This window comes from Cloeon dipterum, chromosome 1 (genome assembly GCF_949628265.1).
Source record: "Cloeon dipterum chromosome 1, ieCloDipt1.1, whole genome shotgun sequence".
In the NCBI taxonomy this organism is placed as follows: Eukaryota; Metazoa; Arthropoda; class Insecta; order Ephemeroptera; family Baetidae; genus Cloeon; species Cloeon dipterum.
Window position 1 is genome coordinate 33778289 of NC_088786.1, and position 23525 is coordinate 33801813.

General features: G+C 43.2%; 1 protein-coding gene across 1 annotated transcript in view; it reads right to left on the reverse strand.

Moving 5' to 3' along the window:
- Window positions 1-23525, reverse strand: part of LOC135947785 (uncharacterized) — a 117017-nt gene that overhangs the window by 49754 nt on the left and 43738 nt on the right. The window contains exon 2 of the mRNA XM_065496722.1: window positions 23248-23321. The gene's annotated coding sequence lies outside the window, so the exon portion shown is untranslated. The remainder of the gene's footprint in view (window positions 1-23247; window positions 23322-23525) is intronic.

Sequence of the window (23525 nt, forward strand, 5' to 3'; positions counted from 1 at the left end):
AAAAATTCGCAGCGCAGAGCAGATCGTGGCGTGGCTGTTTTATCGCGTGTTCGTTGTTTCAAAGCGCCGATGGTGGCGAGAGATGGATTCGCTGCCGCAACCCGTCGAGATGCATTATTGGCTTAAAAGCGGCGCGGGTGTCTCGCTAAAACCTTTATCCTCGCCGACGAGGACGTGTCAGTCAAAAGTTCACTTTGGTAATAAAATGGAGTGCGTGCACTGTTTGTTGAACGACTTTTATCCACTTTGTGCGAATGGGGTCGTGGGAGAAGATTTTCCCTCAATTTAGATTTGATCAAGTGCCTTGAATTATTTTTTAATTAGGACTAATTGACCAATTTCCCTCGTTATATTTGTAACAAGTGAAAATTACTTAAATTTCTAATTTTATAACTTATAAAAAGTGTCTTTGAATCATTAGCCTGGCGGATAAACATTTTAAAAATATCCAATGAACAATATTAATTAACCAAAAGGTTTTTTTTTACGGTTTATCGCTCATGCAAAGTCCACATTTATTTACATACCTAGAATAGAAAACAGATGAAATAATTACTTAATTATCATCGTTGTAAAAGGTTATTTATCCTTTATCATAGCGGAATAAATGAAAATAATATAGGTTAATAGAATACGTTGAAGAATAATATATTGCTGTTTATCATTATACCGTGCCTTACGCCAATTAAAGGTTTAGGGATATTTCTAAAGCAAAATGACTGTAATTTTCTTTTCAATAATAGCTGTTAAAACTCCTAAATTTGCCCGACGTTATTACTATTGAGATTTCTACAGGTTTGTGTACTCAAATAAATTTAATGATGGATTAACAAACACAGAGTTGATCGCAGGCAATCATTCATCAAACGGCCTGCGCTTTGGGGCTTCACCTCTCTGCAGGAGCGATTCCTTGACAGCTTAAAACAGCTCGGAACCGAATATCAAGCTCGGGAATTAAAACAGCATGATGCGGCGAGGGCGAAAGAACGAGAGAGCGAGAAGAGAAAGCATTAGGCAATTGCTCTCTCGCTCTCTCTCTCTCGCTCCCTAATGTGCTGCTGGCCGGATGAAAGAACATCATATAAAGAGGGCCGCGCGCGCACCGAACTCGAGAACGAGTCTGTTTATTGCCGCTAAAAAGGAGAAAAAGCTAGGCAGCAGCAACTGACGCCTCGTGCGGCGCGTTTCCTCCGAAGGCTATAATTAAACAGGCCCTAAATCTCGCGCGCCGACCGTTCGCAGCGCACGTGTCGCCCATCACGATGCGAAAACTAGTCTCTGGGGCGCTGATTTTTCCAGCTGCCACTTCGTCAACACGCTTCTTGAATAATGACGCCCGCCCACGAGCTCTTTGCGCGCGCTGCAGCTCAATTGCATATTACGCGAGCGGATCAGCGCTTTAGCGAGCGTTATTAGGGCGTGCAAATTGCGTGGGCAAACACAGTACAATCTGATTACAGCGTCTGCAGCTGCTCCCACTGAGGCACACTTCGAGCCTCGGGCAATAATTGGGCCACCCACGTATTGTTCCAGTTGCAAAATTTGGCGCTTTGCTGTTTTAATTATTTTAAAGAGAAAAAGAAAGTTGCATGAACGCCTTCATTTTGTTTCTAAGAGCTGGCCGATTGATGTTGTTGTTTACGAAGAGATTGTGTTGAGTTTTCCTTCTTGAGCAAAGTTGGGCAAAAATATGAAATAACCCATAAGTTTTTTTATCCAGCATTGAACCACTGACTTGATATACTTTTAAGTAAACGACGCTGTTTTTTTCTCTACATAGAGATAAAATTTTAATGATTTACTGTTTTATTTTACAAATCACTTTTTTTGTTACAAAGCATACGATAAGAGAGGCGAAATAAATTTATTTAAAGATGCAAATGCTTGCTTCAAACATTTCAAAAATCAGTTTGGAAAAGATGAATTGACACGAGCTCAAAAGCTAAATTAGCCGGGTTCACCTGCTGTATTACATCGACACTGACGGACGAGGAGCAGTCGTTGGTCTTGCATGGGAGCACCATAAAGCCCTCCATCGTGGCAATCTCATGAAAAAATGACACCCTAATACCGGCGGCTTAATAGTTTAATTAAACTTGACGCGCACACACGCAAAGAGCGCGTGAGTGCGTGCGTGCTACAATTTTGTGAGTAGACAAGGCGTCGCTAATTACGTTGCAGCCCGCGGCCAGGCTCTCTCGGTTTCTCATTTTATGGGGCAAAAAAATAAGAACAGCGAAAAATTAATTCAGGCGCGCGAAGGAACAAGGAGTGAGTGTGTATAGCGCCGGAATTGCTAATTAGGTGATGATGAGAGCGCTGCTGCTTCTAATCCGAGTGCTGATTAATCATGAAAGATGTTTTCGGAGAAAGACTGGCTGGCTGGCGTCGACCTCTTTAAATTTTCATTTCTCGAGCCAGCCCCGACTCACCCTCGCTTTTTTACTCCGCGAGCTCTCCGCGCGCGCCGTGAAATCTAGTTTACAGCGACGGAGGATTTGCTTTAAAAAGGCATTACGATAAATCATTCCTCTGCTCGCTATGCACTCGAGCTTCATAAAGAACAATTTTTCAGTTCAAGACGGAGGCAAAGAAAATGGCTACACGAGGCTGGCCCGGCCTTTATGGCTCGTTTAACTTTCTTTAATGCCGAAAGCAAAGCATCAAAACAGAATTGCGACCGGGGACCCGCGAGTAAAACGGACCTCGTTTCAGCGAGTGGGTCCGAATTTATCAGCGAGTGGCCCGAAAACGTTTTGCAAAAAGGAAGAAAAAGCAATTCGGTTTTACGACATAACTCATTCGACGGAAAACCGCGTGCGAGCACCGTTATTTCTTATTGCCCGTGCTTTCCCCTCAGTTATATTTCACAACGCAGGAAGTACACAAAAATTAACGATTTTCCGCAGTTTTCCCTTGGGACCAGGAGTAACGTGTGTGTGTGTGTTGTCGGTGAGCCGCAAGATGTAAATTTGAGTGAGCGTAAACTTTTCACTTATGGAGGCTATAAACTGAATGAGCTGTTCGCGAGATAATAAACGAAAGAGTTCATTGAAATTAAATCGATTGTACCAAAAGTTCGTGGCATAGCATAAATGTAGCTCGTGGTGAAAATTATTTTTAGTGCCTCTGTTCAGAATTGTAAAGAAATGGCACATGTTAGAATATATTAAAGTACACCAGAATTTCCGATGACTTTGTAAGTGGCAACTTAAAATTTAAATTAAAAGGATTTTTGTATTCTTCATTTTGTGATGTTAATTAAAATCCTAAAATATTTCACGTCTTTCTGTTACAAAATCCTTGTGATTGGCCAGCAGTAGCTAGGACTTCAGCGATGAACAAGGTATTTTCTAAATAGAACTTTCGTGATGGATAATATTTTTCTAGGGTGTAGCAAGTTAAGCAGCGTACGTGTATGCCGGTATAGCTGGATGGGTGACCGCCTGGAAAGCCTCCCTGCCGGCTATATAGCTCTAGGCCATCTCGCTACTTGCTGGTTTGCACCTTTCCAGCATGCCTGATTTGGCATCACGGGACGAATTTCTAGCGTTTTAAAAAGTCCTCGGTGCGGAGGAAAGTGGCCCTTGAGTGGGCTTGGTCCCTGTGCGGCCTGGTGCGTGGTGTTATTGGGACCCGGATTTCAGCATCCGTGCTGGTGCAGTGCGCGCCCTTCCCGGTCCTCGGACAGGAATAAAAAGAGCAAAAAAAGAGGGGGCTTCATTTTAATGACTAAAGTGGTTTAATTTTTGTTTTGTTTTATTGAAAATATATCAATGGACGAAACAGTAAATTGTACGGTAAGTGAGAGCATGCGATATAATTTTATTTACAAAATTGACCAACTGCCCATTAGCAGCTTTTGTAAATTCCTTTCAGTTCAAAATAATTTCTCTGTGTTTACTTTTTTACGTTCACTCTCAAATGAATTGTTAGAAACTTGATATTCTTCGCCCTAAAAAAAGGATACATACAATGCTAATGGATTTATTACACTAGTTCCGGATAAAATCCGGCGCAGAGAGAGCACCGAATTTGCTGGCACTAATTTACAATCAGCACGGATGCGTGGGAGGAAGTGCGGATTGGCAAACTCAATATTCCATCGACGGCCCGGTGGGTGCATTTTGACGGCGGGCAATTGCTCACAGCAGCGTTTTGGCAAGCGGCAGTGGGCACTGGGCAGAATCACTTTCTCCCGATCGGCAGGATCTTGCAAGGCGGAGGGAGGTAAGCGAGCGTGAAATCAGATTAAAATCTGGCGACGCGCGAGGAATTCGCACATTTGCGGCCTGCCCTCGGATCAGATCATTAGAGAAATCAGAGCGAGGACCAACGGCCGGCTGCTGGTCCGGCTGCAGCTTTTCCGTCTCGTCTGCCGGCGAGCGTTTTGGCCGCGGGCCAGACAACCCCAGAGGAAGCTGCCTTGCCGCATTAGCCGGCGTTCGCGAGACGAACCGCACACGCGAGCCGATTATTTATACACGCACAGCCGTTTGGTTTAATCTCTCAAATATACGCTCACAGCGGGAAAAACGGGCTGACGCTCATCCGTGTTTAATTCCAGCACCCAGTCTTTCCGCTTTCTATTTTTCGGCCTTCCCGAAACATTACTTTGTAAATGCCATATCAGAGTTTAATCCAAAATTTTCACTGAGTGAGCGCGGTGGCAAGTGCGAAACCCGCATTTTTCAACTCGAGCCGAGGAGTGATGGAGAGTAAAAGCGTGTTTCGCAGTTGTCAGACCTTCTGGGCTGAAATATGTGGTAATGATGAGTGATGTGGTCGCTCGAGATTCGCAATCAATTACGTCCGCGTTTGGCGGGTCGAATGAGACGAGTGTGTTTCACAGCAGGCGCCGAGATAAATTCCTGGTGGACAGTGTGCTAAGCCATCATTTTGCCAACGCGTCACGAAAGCGATAACACTTTTCATTATCCCCATAAACGCGTCGGTCGCGCACGTGACGCAGATAAATAAGCGCGGCCGCGACAGTTAAGTTAATCAGATTCGAATTTATTGCGGGAAACAAACGGGCGGCGCTGAATCCTTTTGTTCGCACTGACGTGCGTGCGCTCGCACTGTTTTAATTTATTTTGCGGCAAGCCGTTTAAAATTGGGATTACACGCACTCAGCTCTGGGTTTGCGGAATTACAAGATTTGTGTTTCAGCGCGCGCGATGCTATCCAGCACTCAGCGGCGCCTATAATTTGTTTCATTGCGTCCAAAAATATTTGCCTAAAAGCTTCTGCTCTGGCGTTCTCTTTTCAGTGTTTTAAAATGTTTTTGTCATTCTCTATATCAAACTTTTAATTTTATTATGCAAATGTGTAGTGAAAAAACTACAAAATAGTTTTAAACTTGCGAAAGTAAAACATATCAATGGAAAAAATGTCGGTAACTTGCGGAAAACAGGTCTGCTATGACGTCAAAGAAGGTGACAGGGGACACAAGAACTTGAAAAGATTCACCATTGGAGGGAAAGCTTTTGAGATAATCACTCGATCAAGGTTTCTGAGAATCTTTCGCCTCCAAGTCAAATATTTTATCAGCTGTCAGCATTTTTGGCAGCTCAGCATGGCTCTTCACGTTTTCAATCATTTTTATCTGCTAGTTTCGGTTGTTTTTCTCACTATGTAATCCTTTCCCAGAATTTATTAGCTTAATATTTTTATATTAATTGGAAAGAAAGAGTTGGAACGGGAGAGTTGTGTGGACTGGAAATAAATATTGTATCCAATCCTTTTATAAATCCATAAATGGTCGGTGTAATTTAATTTTTTGAATTTTTAAAATCCAGTTGAAAAAAATAATATTTGCACAGTACGTGTTTCTTTTTTTTTACAACTCTTTATACTTTGCACGATAAATTTTATGGATGGAATTTGCAATTCCAGTGGAGATGGAACAAAATCAGAGATGTAAATCTTCGGTGGTGAGAAGAAAAACAAGTGTAGCGGCGAGACAAAAATGCTGGGCAGGCACGAGGCGATGAACTGGCTGAGCTTCATTATTCATCGGCCAAACTGGAGCGTGGGTTCGATCGGCGAGAAAAGTGCGAGCATAGCGACTGTCAAATTACTGATGCGCGCCAGCAGATAATGCCAGGCGCGGTGGCATCAATTTTCAATTATTAATTTCTGCGATGTGAAATATCTCCGTAATGGAGAAGCAGCGGGCACGATGCGGGGAGAATATGAAAGGCGGGCGGCGGGCCCTTGCGGGCGGCTCAAACAGACAACGCGCACAGAAATAAGAAGGAAATTTTCTGCGAGAGGCAGCCAGTTGAGCAGAACCAGTATTTTATTTATTCCGACACGCAGCTCGCTCTCGACACTCATTTAAATAATTTGATTTGGCCGACTCGGGTGCGCGTCCTCGGGTCAAACGGATTTCGTCGTTTTGCCTTGTGCCGCACGGAAGGAAGTCTTGCGAAATGAGGAATTTCAAGTGGAGCGCACGAGAGCTTCTGTTTTTTGCCCAGCAGCCACCGACTTGATGAATAGTTTTCCAGGCAAGAAGCTGAAATAGCCGCTCGTCGGCGAACCGAAGAGATTTGTGGCTTTTCAAGAACAACAAACACCGCGTGGCACACCCAACAAATGTTTTCAATTTTTTGCCTCCCCGTTCAAGACAAACACTGTAAATTTGCCCAAAGAATTTATTCAACAACTTGGCGTGAGAATCATTACTGTTTGGTCGTTTAAACAAGATACACATCTCCAGACCGGTGTGATTTATGATGCTTGAAGAAATATAAAGCGTCATTATTTGTATTTTAGAACAAGTGCTTTTGTCATCATCAAGAAGTCTCCTTTTAACAAAGATTGGAGCTGGTTAGCTGGATGAAAAGACGTTGAAGCTGAATTTGTTCCTTTTGTTTCAAGTGCCGTATAGATTTAATGTCAGTTCGTAGAAGGCAAACTAAAAGGAAGGAGAGTGACAATTTTTCAACTGTCACCCAAGTGTAAATAAAGCGAGAACAACTCTAATGCCACCCGTCACGTTTTGTAATTAGCAGGAGTAAATATACACGAGGCCCGACCACCGATGACAATCAGCGCCGAAATAGAAACACAAAACGAAACGGTGGCAGTCGTGATTCGCGAAGGCTGTCAGCTGAAACGGCTTGCGAACAAATAACCCAACTTTGGTCGTATCGAGCGTCACTCTACGAGCAAGAGAGCAGACAAGAGCGAGTGATTTAGTGAAAGGGTTGCGTGACACGACGCGTTCGACAAAAAGCGGCGGAGACGCGCGCGAGAGACAGTCAAGTCATCTACACGTCACGAGCGCGGCTGATGTTTTGTCATTCGCGCACAGTATCAAACAAACAAACAAACAAACAAATGACTGTGACACGTCATAAAGCTGCTGCAGCCGACGCATGTGAAGCCGAAATTACTCGCCGCCGACGGTGACGCCGCCTGCTTTGGTTGTCAACCAGCCGCGAGCAAAATTTAAACGCTCTTGATTCGAGCCGCGTCGTTCCTGTGCGAATTGAAAACGCGCCCATGCACGCGCACCGACGGCATTTCAACCGCACGGGATTGCTCTCTCTCTCTCTCTCTCTCTCTCTCTCTCTCTCTCTCTCTCTCTCTCTCTCTCTCTCTCTCTCATTTCCAGCCAGCTGCCCTCACAAGGGTAATGCGACGAAATAATTTCCACGTGTGTGCCGACGACGACAATCGTACACCACTTGCACGGCGGCACAGCGCCGCCGAAATTCACTTTGGGAACAGAGTGCGTGTCTGATTTTACGCCTGCAGTACGAGGGCTCTCGTTACTTTTGATCGTGTGTATTTTAGCAAAACCAGAAATTCGGTTGGCAGCGGGCACGGTTGGAATGTAATTCCTTTTAGCAGTTCCCCAAAATAAATTTCCCCTGCTCTTTTTTTCGACACCATTTTAATATATGAATGGAAAAATTCCTCACCGGCATTAAATTTTGTTATTCACTGAACAATGCAACACACTTCCATGGAATACTCCGCATTGATGGAATGGTTTGCTCATGTGTGAGAAAGGCATTTCTGCTTTAGCTTACAGCTAGCAACGAGTCATGTACGGAACATAACAGGTCACAAGGGATGAGCTCGGTCCTGTAAGGAACCGCCGACGTGCCAGCACCTGGGTCCAAGTTCAAACCAAACATGAAAAAATTTCGTGAAGCCATTCACACATGCGAATAAATGGGCGTGTTTTCATACACCTTCCAATTCCAAAGGCAAACTAGAATTTCAGCTCAATGCTGCACGCAGAAAACTCATCCAGAGTAACGACCACTACGTCGTGAACCATTGAACTACTTTTACCCACTTGAAATGCTTATTGAATTGCTCAATAATAAGATAAGTTCTGCTAACAAATTATCTGTTGTAAGTCCTTCGGCAGCAATGTAATATTAGTTGCATTGAACTTTAACGTACTCTGCAGCTCTGATTCTAATTAAGAGTAAAAGTAATTGAAAATAATCACATCTACAGAGGGTGTGCAGAATCGGGTCACGATCTCTGGGGCCGTTTGGATGACGCAAGAGGCTAAATTTAAGCCTCTCCAGCTGGAATTTAATTTTAATAAAGCAAAAGATTTTGATCCATGGCCTCATCAAGGTTTTAATTAGAACTCGCTCTTTGTGAGCGAAATTCCTGCTCGTCAAGTTCCATATATTCCACGTCCGTTCGCAGCCACTTTTCTACGCCCTCGTCTATTGTTAGCATGTAATCAAACTTTTAACTAGTTTTTGCAGCGCACTCGGCCTCCACCGGCTGATCAATTACGCCACGTGCACTTTATTGTGTACTATCAGATCAATGCTGATGCAATTGCTTCTTGCGACAAGTTGTGGCTCGCGGGCATAGGTCCCGCAGCTCATTTCCTCCGCTGGGGCGAAGTGCTCATTTCCTTTCAGTGAGAACGTCCTCTGTGCCTCCTCGGATCCATTATTTATCCAACGGGCGTTACCCGTAACGGGATTCACCTTTTTATTTGTTCACAGCGAGTAAATGAAATGCATTGCGATCTCCATCCAGGCCGATTGTCCTGCTTTCAACAATGAAATTAATCTGCGAGGATTTAGATGATTTATTGCTCAGTCTTTTTTTAAATAAATTACTAAAGATTTAATATAAATTTAACGCGCTTGCGGACGCAATTTCGGAGCTATGGGATAATCCACACCCAAAACAATATTGCTTTGGTGTTTTCAAATATCCGAGCTGCGCACGTAACGACACACACACACACACACACACGCGCGCGTGTTTTTATCTAGCACATAAACGCCCACAGCTGGTGCGCGTATTGCTTCTGCCTTCGGCGTGCCACATTATTCGGCCGCTGTTTTGCTTTATGACGGGCACTGCAGCTTTTATCAGGCGCGCTGAACACGGTTCGCACATTACAGCCCGGCGTAAAGCACGCTGATGCCACTCGCGAGCGAAATTATCGTGATCAGCCGCGCTTCATCGATTATGAGCCCTGATATAGGCTTTGCTGAACTTGAAGGATGGAATGAGAATATAATCAGAAAGGATGCGATTTTGCTGGGGGATATGGATAATTTCTAGTTTTAGTAGATTTTAAATGTACCGAGCGAATGTGTGATCGACCAGTTGGAGCAAATTGATTTTAGAGGAAGAAAGGATGGACCGGGTAATTGGCAAAAGGAATCACTCCACGCCAAAAACTCATTTTTATCGCGTTTTCCTCCGTCTTCCGCTGTAATTGAAAGGTCAAATCGATTATAATCCACTTTTTGTCCCGCTGTCGAAATCAATCAATTTTCGAGAGTCACAAATCGATCGGTATCTGCTCTAGCGAGAGTCGAGATTCTAAGTGAGTCGTTTAAATGCATGTTTGCTCGAATGCAAATTGAAAATATTATCTCTAGGGTGGCTTTATTTTACAGCGGGCCGACAGCCGGCCAAATAAAGCGCTCGGCTCAAGCCGCACAGCGTGAAAAGGGGGGTAATATACGATTATGGTCTCTGGTGGTATTGGATTGGGCGGAATGCACCCTAAATTAGATTCGCTCAGGCATAAATAACTTTTTTAAAAGTCGTGATAGCCCAATAAAAGGCAACACATCCCCGGCGAAAAATGCAGACGCCACTTTAAATAAAAGCGCCAAATTATTGGGCCATTTGGGTTCGTATGTTAGTGGCCGTTAAGTTGATAAATTGTGTCGAAAAGAGGCGTCGGTGGCGGCGCTGTGAGAGGGAGCATCCCGCTTTAATGCACCCCCGCGCTGCTTTATCTCCTTTATATTCACTCACGGCCTGCTGTAAACTTGGCGCTGTCCGGCTGTGACGCTGGAATTTTCCAAATGCTCTTTTGTCCCGTTGGGAGCAGCGCCGCGCGCACACCCAACAACATCTTGATTCAAAAGCTCATTCCTGGCCCTGGCAATAACTCAAACGCAGCGTGCGTGCTGTGTGCTTGCCTTTTATATCCGTGTGACGAGCAAAATATGGCGCACTCTAACCGAGAGATAAGCACGTGCTGCAATTTGCAAAATCATTCCGTGCACATGCTTCTTATCTTACTGGCCCGAAAATTTCTATTATGCTTGTATGATAAAATTATTTTCTTCAATTAAATCATTTTGCTCCGCTTTGTATGGGATTTATCACGTGTTTACATCAATTAAATAAACATTACCAAACTGAAGTAGATCAAATCAGCCTGACGGTGATAAATGAAATAGTTAAATACATATTCAGAAAGCATTCTTTGAGAGTGCTGTACCAGGTCCACCTTCACAACCCACAAACGCAGACTAGTATGAACATAATTCACTCGCAATTTTATTCATTCGTTTTTTAGGGTGGAAGTTAGTTGGTAGTTAAACCCTACTGGTCTACATAACCTCATGCAGCACAGAAGGCACTACCAAAAATACATATTAGTTAGTAATTAGGTTTCCAATATTAAAAAATAGATTGGTTCACCGGCCCCAAGACTTCCTGTGTGATCTTTGGCCGATTTATTCTCTAGAGGAGTACGTCCTTTGTTTCTAGAGGCTAAAGAAAACTACTTAAAATGCAGACTTTGTTGCCAGTTTGATGAAACTCATAGCAATAGCATATATTTTTGCAAACACTTTTAACGAAATAAAAAAACATGTTTTCTGCATAGATATACAGGGATAAGATCTAAAAGACTCAGGCTTTTGATTAAATCAACAAAATAATATGGAAATTTTCCGATTGTAAAAACTGAAAATATTTGTGGTAGAAATAGAGCAATGCTCTGATTCAGCAAATTCACATACGTAACACACAATAGCAGTGATCACATAACAATCACATAAATAGATAAATTCAACAACCAAACCAAACGCAAATTAAGCTCAATACAAGCAACAGTAATCAGCTTATAATGCAAACAACTCAGTTTGTGCGCCGAGCACACAAATTTTGCCGTCATAATGCGAGTCGGTGCTCCGGAGAGATCTGTTGATTAATCCTAATTGAAGCGTCTCTGCGAGTTTGCTTTCGGCTTTAGCAACCCTTTGAGCGGCCAGGGGCAGAAAACCTTAGCATTGCCACGCAGTCAGCGAGCGTGCAATCCGGAGATAAGCTCTTTCCAGCGTTGCAATGGATTTCTATATATGTCAACCGATGTGTTTCGCAGATAATATGTGCTCACCGGCGCACAATCTGACTGCGAAAAAAAAGTGAAATAATGCGCACCAAACGGGTGACGCACATGCGGGCGGGAAGGGCGAGATTATTCATCTGCGCACATTAGCAGCTCTTTTTGCTCCGTCTCCGCGCCTTCATTAAAGGAAAGTGTATTAATTTTAATACCTAAAGAACGGCTCGGGTGGCGGTTGGGCTGCTTTTTAATTAATTCCACGGCTCTTTTCGACTTCAAAGCGCGCACTACTCCCGGATTTTTTTCTTCCGTCGCTTTGACGAGAAATTCGTCGCAGACTCTTCAGGCGCCGCGTAATAAAGTGCGGATTAGACTCGTTTTCAACTGCTGGGCGGCACAAAATTGTGGCCACGACGCACTTTGACCAAGAAACCGACTGCCGGCCATTGTTGCTCTCGCCCTCGAATGTATGCTAAACGGGCACTCCGCTCTTATTCGCCTCAGTACATGTTGCCACGCTTTTCATTCTAGCAGTCCTTTATTGTTGCAGCACTGAGAGGATTTGCAAGTGAAAAAGAGAAAATCTAATGGCAGCACCCTTTGATTAATTAAAAAAAGCTCGCCACAGGCAGCGTACATGCCTATTGTAGTTTTTTATTTGCAAATTCCTCCTTTCATATTCAGTGGAATGCACTCAACCGCCATTTCCATAAAGAGCACGATGGATTCCTAACACAGAAAATGAAGCTGAGCACTGCTCTTTGACTAAACTAAATTAATGTCCGCCATCTTCCTCCTTTTTAATAAGCTCACTTATGGGTGGAATGTTAAATTACATAGTTTTGAGTGCTCGCTTTTAATTAAATAACTACACACTCAAATGAACGAATCACAAAGGAAAATTGAGGCTTTCTTTGATGAATAATTGAATCTCATTTTTAACAAAAAGGACTGTTCAAATCATTAAATTGAAAGTGCGTCAAAGGTACATTTTTTTCTGCTGGATAGTTTTCAAACTGGAAAATTTTAGAGAACCCCTGAAATTACCGTAAAGTTATATTAAACGCCGACTTTGGACAACCAAGACATCATCAGTCTGTTTATTTAATTTTTTGTTAGAGTCAAATCCCTCCACCAACAGTAAGGACTGTGTTTGCAAATCAAGTGATCAACAAATCATTTCCATTCGATATTTTATAATGCCAATAATTATATATAATATAAAAGTATAGTATTTTATACTCTAGCTTCGGATGGGCAGCAAAAAATATTTCTTGCTGTGATTTATTGATGTTAAGTCTATCCATTTAATTGTTTTCGTAAAATAATTATCAGGTTAATTGCCTTTTATAATTACTATGAGATTGATCGATTCTTTGCAGATGCCTCATGCGCAATAGCTGGCTGATTGGGTTGCTCTCTTGGTCGCTTCTCATTAATAATATCCTTCTCGCAGTTGCCACTACTTACCGTTACTCTTAACTCACTTACTAACAATGCTCTTCATTCACTATCGCGAGCCAAAGTTCTTGTTCAACTGATTGCAGGCGAGGTTTCAACTCATGAGGGGTAGTATAACCCCTGAACTCCAACGCAATTTAGTTTAGGTAATGGCAGCCAGCCATTTTACTCAACGGTTGACTTAGTTAATCAAATTTAGAGATAACTAATTGGATTAATATTTTTGCACAAGTCTTTTTCAACTTTAAACGTCGCGGCAATAGCTGACCGCGTGGCTTGGCCCACGGCTCAGCTGGTTAATTGGGAAATATCAAAATTAGTGCTCCCACTGTTATTAAAAAATTTACATAACCATTATAGATATAAGAGGACATGAATGAATTGAAATTTAACATGATTGCCACCCACAACAAAACCACGCACTCACTGATGAGTATAGAGAGAAGGAAACTGTGCCGTCGGACATTTCTGTTGTGCGGGAAGCATAACCACTGCTCACTCAGTTTTGATTCAGTGACCAAGTTGTAGTCAGGAAAGACGCAATAATTGAATTTTCGTCAAACAATTACTTCCTACCGCAGATTATAGTGTGTCATGTTAGCCGACTCTAACAACCGCGGCGCCATGCTGACTTTTGGATCGTGCGCGGGGCATTGGAAGGCTTCCAGCTAAACTGTTCGCTCTGCTGTTAATTTAGCGATCTTCAAGGGAAAACACGGTTGAAACCGCACGACGCCAGCGTGGTCAACAGGGTGCAGTGCCGCGATTACAGCAAGCCAACGACGCCGCGTCCGATGCGACCGCACCAAACAACAATGGGCGCTGCAAGCTGCCCGCTTCTGCACGCGCCCCAAGGATAATTGCATTTGTGTGCACATATACACACACACACACACATAGACAAGAGACCGTCGTCAGAGAGGCAAAAGCGACGACAGCAAACTCGGCTGAACTTGGCTATGCACCTCGCTCTGAGTAATAAAGTTATGTGTGTACATGCAAACGGCCAAAGCAGGCCAGGTCAGCCCAGCCGAGTGTGCGGTGTAGGACGAGGACGGCGCGTCTGCTGCCTTTAAACGGCGTACGTGCTGGAGGAGCGAATCACTGCTGCTGTTGTGTCGCCTGTGGATGCGAGTGGGTGTGTGTAATACGCGCGCAGAGGTCGCGGCCCAGAAGAGCAGCGAAATTTATGCAGCAACAACAACAACACGAAATTAGCTGCTTCTGCCGGAATTTTAATCGTGTCAGCCACTCAGTTAGATGCTTCTTTTCATTTTAACGCTCTGCATGAGCCGCAGGCACGAGTAGGTGCAAACCGTGCAAACGTGGTAACAGCTGCGTTTGCTCTTTTTGGCAGGAAAACACGTCACACACTCAGCTTTGGGCAAATTCTAAATTTGCTTTTACCAAAATGAAAAGTTGGGGTTCAAATCTATTTTCTAAAAACAGTTTTAAAACGGAAGAATATGCAAAAAGGTAGTAAGGAAATGTTACGAAAAAAGGTTAGGAATAGACGTTAGATTTATTCATATTTTTGGACTCAAAATTACAATTAGTATCAGAGAAACATTAAATAAATATTATTATTCAACAAATGCCAAATTTCTAGAGCATTTTTAATTAAAATATCGACAAATATTAAGATTTGGATCTGGATTGGTCTTGGGCAGTAGCCATTTATATTACATTTAATTAAGAAAAGCACTAATTTAATAACTTGGTACAAATAATCTTCCTGCCTTCATCTGGTTGAAATAGTAAAATAACTAATTTTTAACACGGAAAAGGAAGTTACATTTTTTATCAAATTTTCCTAGTTCATAAAAATCTATCAAAAAATTTGTTTACAATTTTTATTTTTCAGATTTTCATCAATTTTTTCAAAATACTGCTGAACAGGCCTGAGGGGCTGCAACAGTGGCTGTCCCATTGCTGGAATTTTAAAGATTTGTTTCAAAAATTTCTCTTTTGCCTCTCTTCCTCCGTGCATTACATCAAGTGGAGCAGCTTGAAACTTACAATAAATTCAAGTATTTTAAAAAGTGAACATTTATAATTCGCCTTCTATACATTATTTGACATGTTTTGCGCCCAATTGACCTTAAACCGGTGCAATTCGCGGGCGTATTCGGACGTTGAGTGCGGCTCCACTTGAGGATTAATGGGATTAACAGTCCTCTCTGTCAGAGGTCGAATCGTGGGCCGTGGCTGTGTTTGCTCGCAGCCAAAAGGACACACAACATGGCCATAGTCGGCTGGCCGGCCGGCCGGCGTTCTACAATTACATTATGCATGCTTTCTTTGAGGGCTGCCGTTGCTCTTGATGTGGCACACATTCTCGCACAGACAGACAGACAAAACACACACACACACACACGCTGCGACGACGCCCCTCTGTGTGAGCGCGCTACACAATTATGATATGCTCGGCTGTCACATTCAGCGAGCGCAATATTTATGCCGCGAGATAAATGAGAGCAGCGTGTATCGCGCACTGGTGCGGTGGACAGCCATATTTCAGACGCGAGAGAGAGAGAGAGAGAGAGAGAGAGAGAGAGAGAGAGAGAGCGCAAGCCCTCCAAAATAGGCCGTGTTTTAAATAAAACGCGCTTTGTGCAGTGACGCCCGCGGCCAACTTGTGGCTTTTGCAGACGAGGATTATTCTTGCCGCTCTCTCGTAATGAAGCTGCTGCTGCTGCAGAGGAATTAAATTATTATTTCTCTGTGTGTGCGTGAGTGAGAAGGCGCACTCACGCACACGCATTTCGTTGGATTTGGTATGTTTTACGAACTGAGATTTAATTAATGACGAAACTGCTGCAGTGTGTGTAAATGTGTAATGATAATCCTTCAAGCTTTTCGAATTTAATCGTGCCTGAGATGTTTTTCAAAATTAATAAGAGCAGTTGCAGCTAATGATATCGATTCCCTTAATCCTGTTCAGACTGTTCATCCATAATTGCCAATTAGTTTCAGCAACAAGCTTTTTTCGCTCTGCTAGTTTTATTCGTGGTAGTTACTCGCTAACCAGAGCATCCATCAACTCGGAGTTATTTTAATACGGTTCTTCCAGTCGGACTTCTTGACAATGGGCTTAAGATTATCATCATGCGCCGACATGGTAATTCAGCTCCACATCTACAAAGGGAACCTCATTTTGTAACCTCTGCGAGCTATTGGATGTTTAGTTGCATCTCCGGAGAATTAATAATAAGCAACAAATTATATTTATTTATTTTAAATTTAAGTTAAATATGGTTTTAAATTCTTGGCCTGTTCGTTGAAAATCACATAATGTTTATTCTTCTGCAACAAACTTACAATCTTTTATTCCTTTTCTAAAACTCATATCACATATCAAAAGAATAACTAATTACGGAAGACTTCGTCCGAGTGATGCAATCAGATTTCTGCTTAAAACGAAGATTAAAGAGCTCAGTTCCAATGGCTCTCGTCGACCCCTTCGTCAAACGAACCTGCCTCCAGACGAAATAGAGCAAACATTCCTCGGGCTGTTGTTAGTTATGCAGACGGTTCATTAACCGACTCGTTTCTCAGTCGTTTTCATTTTGACGCGCGTCGGACGTCTGCCTGCGAGCTGCGAACGTGACGAGCTTAAGAATTCTCACGGAGCAAATAATTATCTTAATCAAGAAGAAGGCATCAGGATGAGCGACGAGGGAGGGAAAGAGAGAAGAGCAGTGTGTGTGTGTGTGTGTATAAATAATAAACTCAGCCGCCGCTCGGATAAAAAGCTGAGCTGGCTTGTTAATTCGAGTTTGTGCGCGACAGTCAGCAGGTCACGGCTTTTAATTCAATTCAAAAGCACCAGCAGTGGAAACCGGTTTGCAAACTACGCAAAAGTCACACTGAAATGGAACAATACGCCGGGTGATATGAATGTGCAGCAGCAGCAGCAGACAAACGAACGAACGACTCTGACGCAAAATCACACACAATAAAATGGGATGCTCAGTTAGGCTGGTTGACCGTTTAATTTGCAGTAGGCCGGAAAATTGCGGACGTGGCATAAATTTCATTAAACTTTCCGTCCGCATTGCCATAACGGAGGTGAATTTCCACCCCAAGTTAGGCGTCCAATTTGGAAACCTGGCCGCATAACTTGCTCGAGATGTTAAGATTTGCATGAAGAAGCGATTTACACGAGGAAATGGACATATTTTGAATTATGACTTTTTGTTTTCCGTGTGCAAAGAAGACAATTTTAATCGTATAAAATCTTGTTAAAAAAATCTGGCTCTTTTTTTCAATTTCAAGGACTGAGAGGGCCGCGGCAAGTAATCCAAGCAGAAAGACGAAAAATGGCTACAAGCTCAGGAATGTCTGCGCTTGATGGGTCAAATTTAGCGTATATATCAGCTAGGTTAGCACGAAGCGAGCCATGCTTTTCAGACGATGGAGCAATTTCCAAAACAAGTTGGAATGAGGAAGAAATCCTGATGTGAATCAACTCGCGCCGAAAACGAGCAACACTCTTGTTTTACGAGTTGTGCCCAAGACGGAGTAAAAGAGGCATTGCATTGCAGCGACACTGAACAATAATTCCGGCCTTTGTTTCCCCCTAGCCCCGCACACACAAACACACTCTCAGAGGGATGATGTCCGCAGCCTTTCGCACAACAGCTAGTTTCAGGGCTCGCTTCCTTCCCTCCGTGCTGTTTATTTTTTACAACCGCGCTCTTGCTCTTGATCCTGCGCTTTTTTTCATCAAACAACGAGGGAAAGGCAATCGAAGAGACGAGAACAAACAGGAAAGAGGGAAAGCTCTTCTTGCTCTCGTCAGAAAGAGAGAGCGAGTGAGCTGGCAAATCGGCAAATTAAATAGCTCCCCCAACTCGTGACCTATTTCCCACGGCGTTCCTTTCATTTTAAGTGAACGGTGCGAGTATGGAGCTATTACCTCACAGATCAGTGGCTGCGAACTACTTGATAAACTTTGCAATGCACGATTTTCCAAACTCAAGGCAAGAGAGAAAGTTAAAAGTTTATTTTTAATTCATATTATATTGTTTGAAAACATTTTGAGTCCAGCCAATTCAGAATTTGACATTTTTGCAAATGTTCGGACAGCACGTGAGATATTACAACGTTGTACCAAATATTTACGCAAATAAAGTAGAGCAATTTATTTTATTTCAATGTACAATAAATTTTTTTTGACATTTTTAAACTAGAACAATAAAATTGTCACGATCCCTTAAATACAAATTTATATTGAGTTGATTGAGACAAACTGGCAGCATTTGTGCTGACATTGAGAGATTCAATCCATTTGATGTCACACGGATTTCCATCGCTTAGAATGTTCGTCACCCACGTGGATTGGTCCATTATAGGGAATTCGTGTCTGCATTTCAGAGATAATTCGGTCTCCGCAAAGTGATCCGCAGTTTCAATTTCGTCAGGTTAAATTATTTGTGCGCGGCAAAGTGCCTGCAGCGCTCACATTCACTTGTCCCTTGTCCCCCTTGAGAACCACACACCCTCTCGTGATACAAACCAGCTTACACGTCACATCACTTTACCTTAACATCGCGCTTCCCCCCCCCCCCCTCTCTCGTTCGGCCACATTTTGCTGAACAATACCCCCTGCCTCCCTTCCACCTCAGCTGCGTCTTGCAGGTGCTTAAAAACTTGCCTCGCTCACAGCTAATACACACATTACTTAAGCTTGATGCGAGTTTGACGTGAAGTGAGCCTGATTACTCGCATTCAAATTTTGCCTCGAGTGCGGCCGCCTTTGCAAATTTCAAAACTTTCCACTTCGGTGCAGCGCTGAAATTATCTTTTGGAAGAAACTTTAGCCTTTGATCGTTTATTTATTAAGGCTATCAAATATTTCGCTATTAAATGCTTCTAATTCTGATTTTTTATCCTTTTGAAACCTGTTTTTGCTTCTTTGAAGCGGAGAAAGTTGAAAACATTACAGAAAAATAGCTTTTTATCCCTAATCAGCTGGCTGAAATATAAAATGGAGCAGAAGCCGCGGGGAAGAGAAAAAGATGAGAATGATTACAGAAGATTATCTGGTTTACCTCAAATCTTCGTCTCTCTTTGTTACTTTTTAATATAAAAGAGACGTATGAAAAGCTTTTCATCTTGAAATTAGATAAAACAACCTGTTTAAATGTGACACAAACGTTTTATTTAACTATTTAATGTTGCAAAAACGAAAAATCAGAACAGCTGCTCTTGCTAACTTTTGTTTATTTGTTTATTTTTAAATCCCTCAGCAGTTTTGCACGGACCTTTTCAGACCCACTGGCCTGTGTGTATTTATGCAACCCGCTTGGTATTTGAGTGACGCGGGTTGCAAACACTTGAAAGAGTTGAAAACAGGTCAGACGCGTGGGGCGGCGGACGCATTGCGACTCGTTATAATCACTAATGCCAAGCTAACGACACTTTTCACTTTTTGCGCTGGCAGAATTGTAGCCACGGGGACTCGTAACGAAAAGCGACCGATTTTTAGAGTGGCGTCTGAATTTTCACAGCTGGCAAGCGTTTTTAATCTCAGCAGACTCTCGCGATCGCACCTCGCTACACCCTCAAAGTGAATGTTCGAGCAAATAATTAAACGGCGGCAAACATTGACCCGGCCACCGTGTACCCTTTGAGTCGGCGAGGCCTGCAAAAACCGCAGCCTGCCTTTCTTACATATCAGGTTTGGAGCGGACGCCAAATGAACGGGTTTGTGTCAATATTTAGCGTTCTGCGGAAAAGCCGGGCCGACGGACAAAGAGGCCGAGTTCGCACCCGAAAACTATTTGCAACTCAAATGACCACGGTTGTCGGTCAAACGACAAACAACAAGCAGCGACGCCGCCGGCAATGACACTAATAAGAGCAAACGTCGACCGGCCAGTTCTATTATTAACCGTCGCCGACGACCCCTCGCTTTCCACTGTGGCCTCCTCTGGCCGTGCTGCCGAATATTCATGAGGGTGCAACCGCTTCGAGGTGATTGGTCTTTTGCCCACTCGCATGGCCACAAGCAGCGCTAATTGGTTTAATTACAAGCGGTCGTAATTTACCAATTTGGCATCTATATATGTACTAATAGGTTTAGAATTTATCAATGTCGGTTGCAACGCTGCGTAGTCAAAACGCATAAATATATCGCTCCGAACGCTTCCAGGAAGGCTTGAACAAAACTCCATAAATTGGAATTTTGATTGGATAGAGAGATTTTGTAGAATAATTCATCCCTATTTCCTGGAAGCCGATTAATATTCATGAGTACCCCTGCTTCTTGCTAGCTGTATCACAAAATTAAAAACTTTCCAATCCAGCTGCGGTAAAGAGTCCTATGCTGCGATTTATCAACGTCAATTTTCAAATGTCGAATGAGTTGCTGAAAAGTTCCAGGAATGAAATTAATTTCCAACTCTCTGCAGAAATTATCTGACGCTGCTAATGACGCTGTGTGAGACTCAGTCGATTTTCACGATTGCGAATGATTGATTTTGTAAAATGGGTTTGTTCGCGCTAATGAAACAATTTAGGCGAAATGAAAGCGTATAAAATGCAAACAAGACTTTCGCTTGTGAATCCCATCAGACGAATGAATTATTTCGAATTTGCTCGCGGTCATTGTTAACGATCGGAAGCAGGCGACGCCGTCTAGAGCAGAGGCAAGGTTAATGCCTGATTAGTTCGAATGCACTTACTAACTTGTTGGTAATGCTTTTAAATATTCATGGAGGGCACCATGCTCGTCGAAGACGCTCTCCTCGGATTCTTCCTCTCGTCAGCCATTCTATTTGCTCGCGTACGTGTATAAGCCGCGTTCTCTGCCTCTCTGGTGCGACGCCAATAGAAAGTAATGATTCCTCTGCCTGCCCGCCCTCCGCCAGCCCCGCGTGCAGCCGTGAAGAGCAGATTAAAATCCAAAGCAAACTCCTTCTCGTCGCGAGAACGCAATCTCGGCAAAGCGTTTTTGAGGCGGAAAACGAATTTGAAATCAAGTTAGGAAAACTTAACGATAATCCAAATTATTCACAATGGAATATTTTTTAATGTGAAATAAATGTATTAAAGGCAACCAAGGTTTTGTATCAGAGTTAAAAAAATAAATATGAGCTTTTATCTGATGCCACAGGGTTGTTTTCCTCTCTAATACATCCGCTAAATCTATGGAGGGTTGGATTGTACCAAAGTAAATACAGTCCCAGGTTGAAAAAATACAAAAATCAACGATGCATATCAACCAAAATTTAAACACTGTTGTTGTTTAAACTTTGAAGCAATACCGCTCGATCATTCGCAAATAAAAAATCCATTCACGGCACTTTTCCTGGAAACTCAAGCATCCGTTGTTTTTTGGCTGACGATAAGTAAACAGCGGTCTTGGCAACAGTCCTGTTTTTAATCGGAGCGTAGGGAAAATACGGTAATATTTTTGCGAGCTCTCGCGGGCGCAAACACTTGACACAGTCGGCAATGAGCGAACGAGCGCGGGCGGGCGGCGACGAGAGCGATTGGTTTATCAGCAATGCAAATAGCGTGTGCCCCCCGTCACGCAGAAATAAATCAATGAATGCCGTTTGACGTCTTCATTGTTGCCACGACTCACGCATTCCAATGAGGCCGAAATTTTTTGAATAAACGCGGAAAACACGAGGGAAACGTGCCGAGACTGCAACGTTTGCCGCGTGCGTGCATTCTTTTAATGTGCCCGTTCATCCGTCAGGATGTTTTCGAATTTCCAGAGAATCTGCCGAGGACAAGAGAGTCGAGAACGGGCTTATTTAATATTTCATCCCTCGGACCAGTTATCGTTTTGCTGCAAGGGCGACCGCCGGAATGGTGCGGGGAAAAGGCAACAAAGGACGTGGAATAGCGGATGAGACGCGCGTGTGCACATTTTTAAACGCGAGGTCTTGACGGCTGCTGAATATGCTGGCTCCATTTTTATTCCTGCGGATGTCTCAGTGTGTGTGTGTGTGTGTGTGTTTTTGCCGTGATAAACCCACTTTTTTACCAGACACATTGCGCCCGCATGAACCGCCGCGACTCGCACACACGAGTATGTGGGCGAAAAAATAGCTCGCGGACCATTAGACGCGACGATTTTTTCGTGTCGGGAAAGGAAAACAGTTCTTATCTACGCGTACTAAAATTCCATACCGAATCGAACCACGTCATAAACAGAGGTTTGCTTAGCCCGTGCGTTATTGAATAAAAAGCTAACGTGGTTTTACGAGCTCAACAATCGATCTTTCATAACTGTTTTCTCTCGGAACTGGCTGGGAGGAAAAAAAAGAGGCGGGTGTGCGTAATAAAAAAATTTGGCTGAGGGAGCAAATCTCTTTGGCAAAAAAGATGAAAGAGCGCCGAGGCAGGTAAAGGCTTGTGACTTAATCAGACACACTTTTGTCTACCTGCTGCCGGGCCCGAGTAGCTAGATAAAAGCGCGCCGCCCTTTTTATGCATTTAAATTGACTTATAAATGCCGCAAGCCCCGCTGTTCCGCCCGAAACGTGATTTTAATTCTAAACATCGGCCAATCCATCAACCCGGCAGAAGCTAGCAAGGAGCCTCTGTCTGCTTTTGCATTCAAAAGCGTGATTCCCCTTTCAAGCAGCCGCACGCGCCCATTAAAAATCAATAATAAAATCGGGTGCGGGTGCGGGACGCCGTTTTATAGAATGCACCAATTGCGATATGTATTGGAATGACTTGCTAAAGTTTTGTCCAAATTGTTTTGAGTTCAATTATTGACGAACATGTTTTTGTTGTATCCGTTGCATCCACTTTTTTTAAAAAAAAATCCTTTTCATTTGAATTACCTTCATCCCTTACCTTTCACTATCCAGTCTGGCGCTTAGAAAAAGAGAAAAAATACTCCTATCCATTTGAAGGTTCGATGAAGCCCCTTATTTATCGAGATCAATCGGTATTGCAGCAGATTTTGGACCTCACAAATCGATTGCGTCCCCTAAAAACGCAATTTCAGGCAATGTTCTGTACATACATATTTATCACGTCCGAAAAGTTGGGCCTGTGAGCAAAGCTGAATTCCAAATTGCGGTCAGCGAGCTTCAGACTCTCTCACGCAATTGAACCAGTCGGGCCGGGGCAACGCGGAAGTTTGTCCCACCACAAAAGAGGACGACCGCGTGGTGTATAAATAAATTCTGGCCACACATAAATTTACTTACTTTTGACCAAGAATGCAGTCGACGCTGTTACTTCTTGTGTGTGTTTGCCTGCCGGTCGGCTGACTGTTTCCCTTCTGCAACATTAGACGAGGAAAAGTGAGCATTTGTTAGGATTCATTACGCTAAAGGAGCTCGGGAAATCCACCCAGCTAATTCCACGCGGAGCTATTTTTATGACCGTCTTTCAGTTTATTGCCAAGCTCGTTGGATTAAGCACATAATGGCTCGGCGCAAAGTTGATTCAAACTCACGAACGTATAATGTTTGATCAAGCGTAA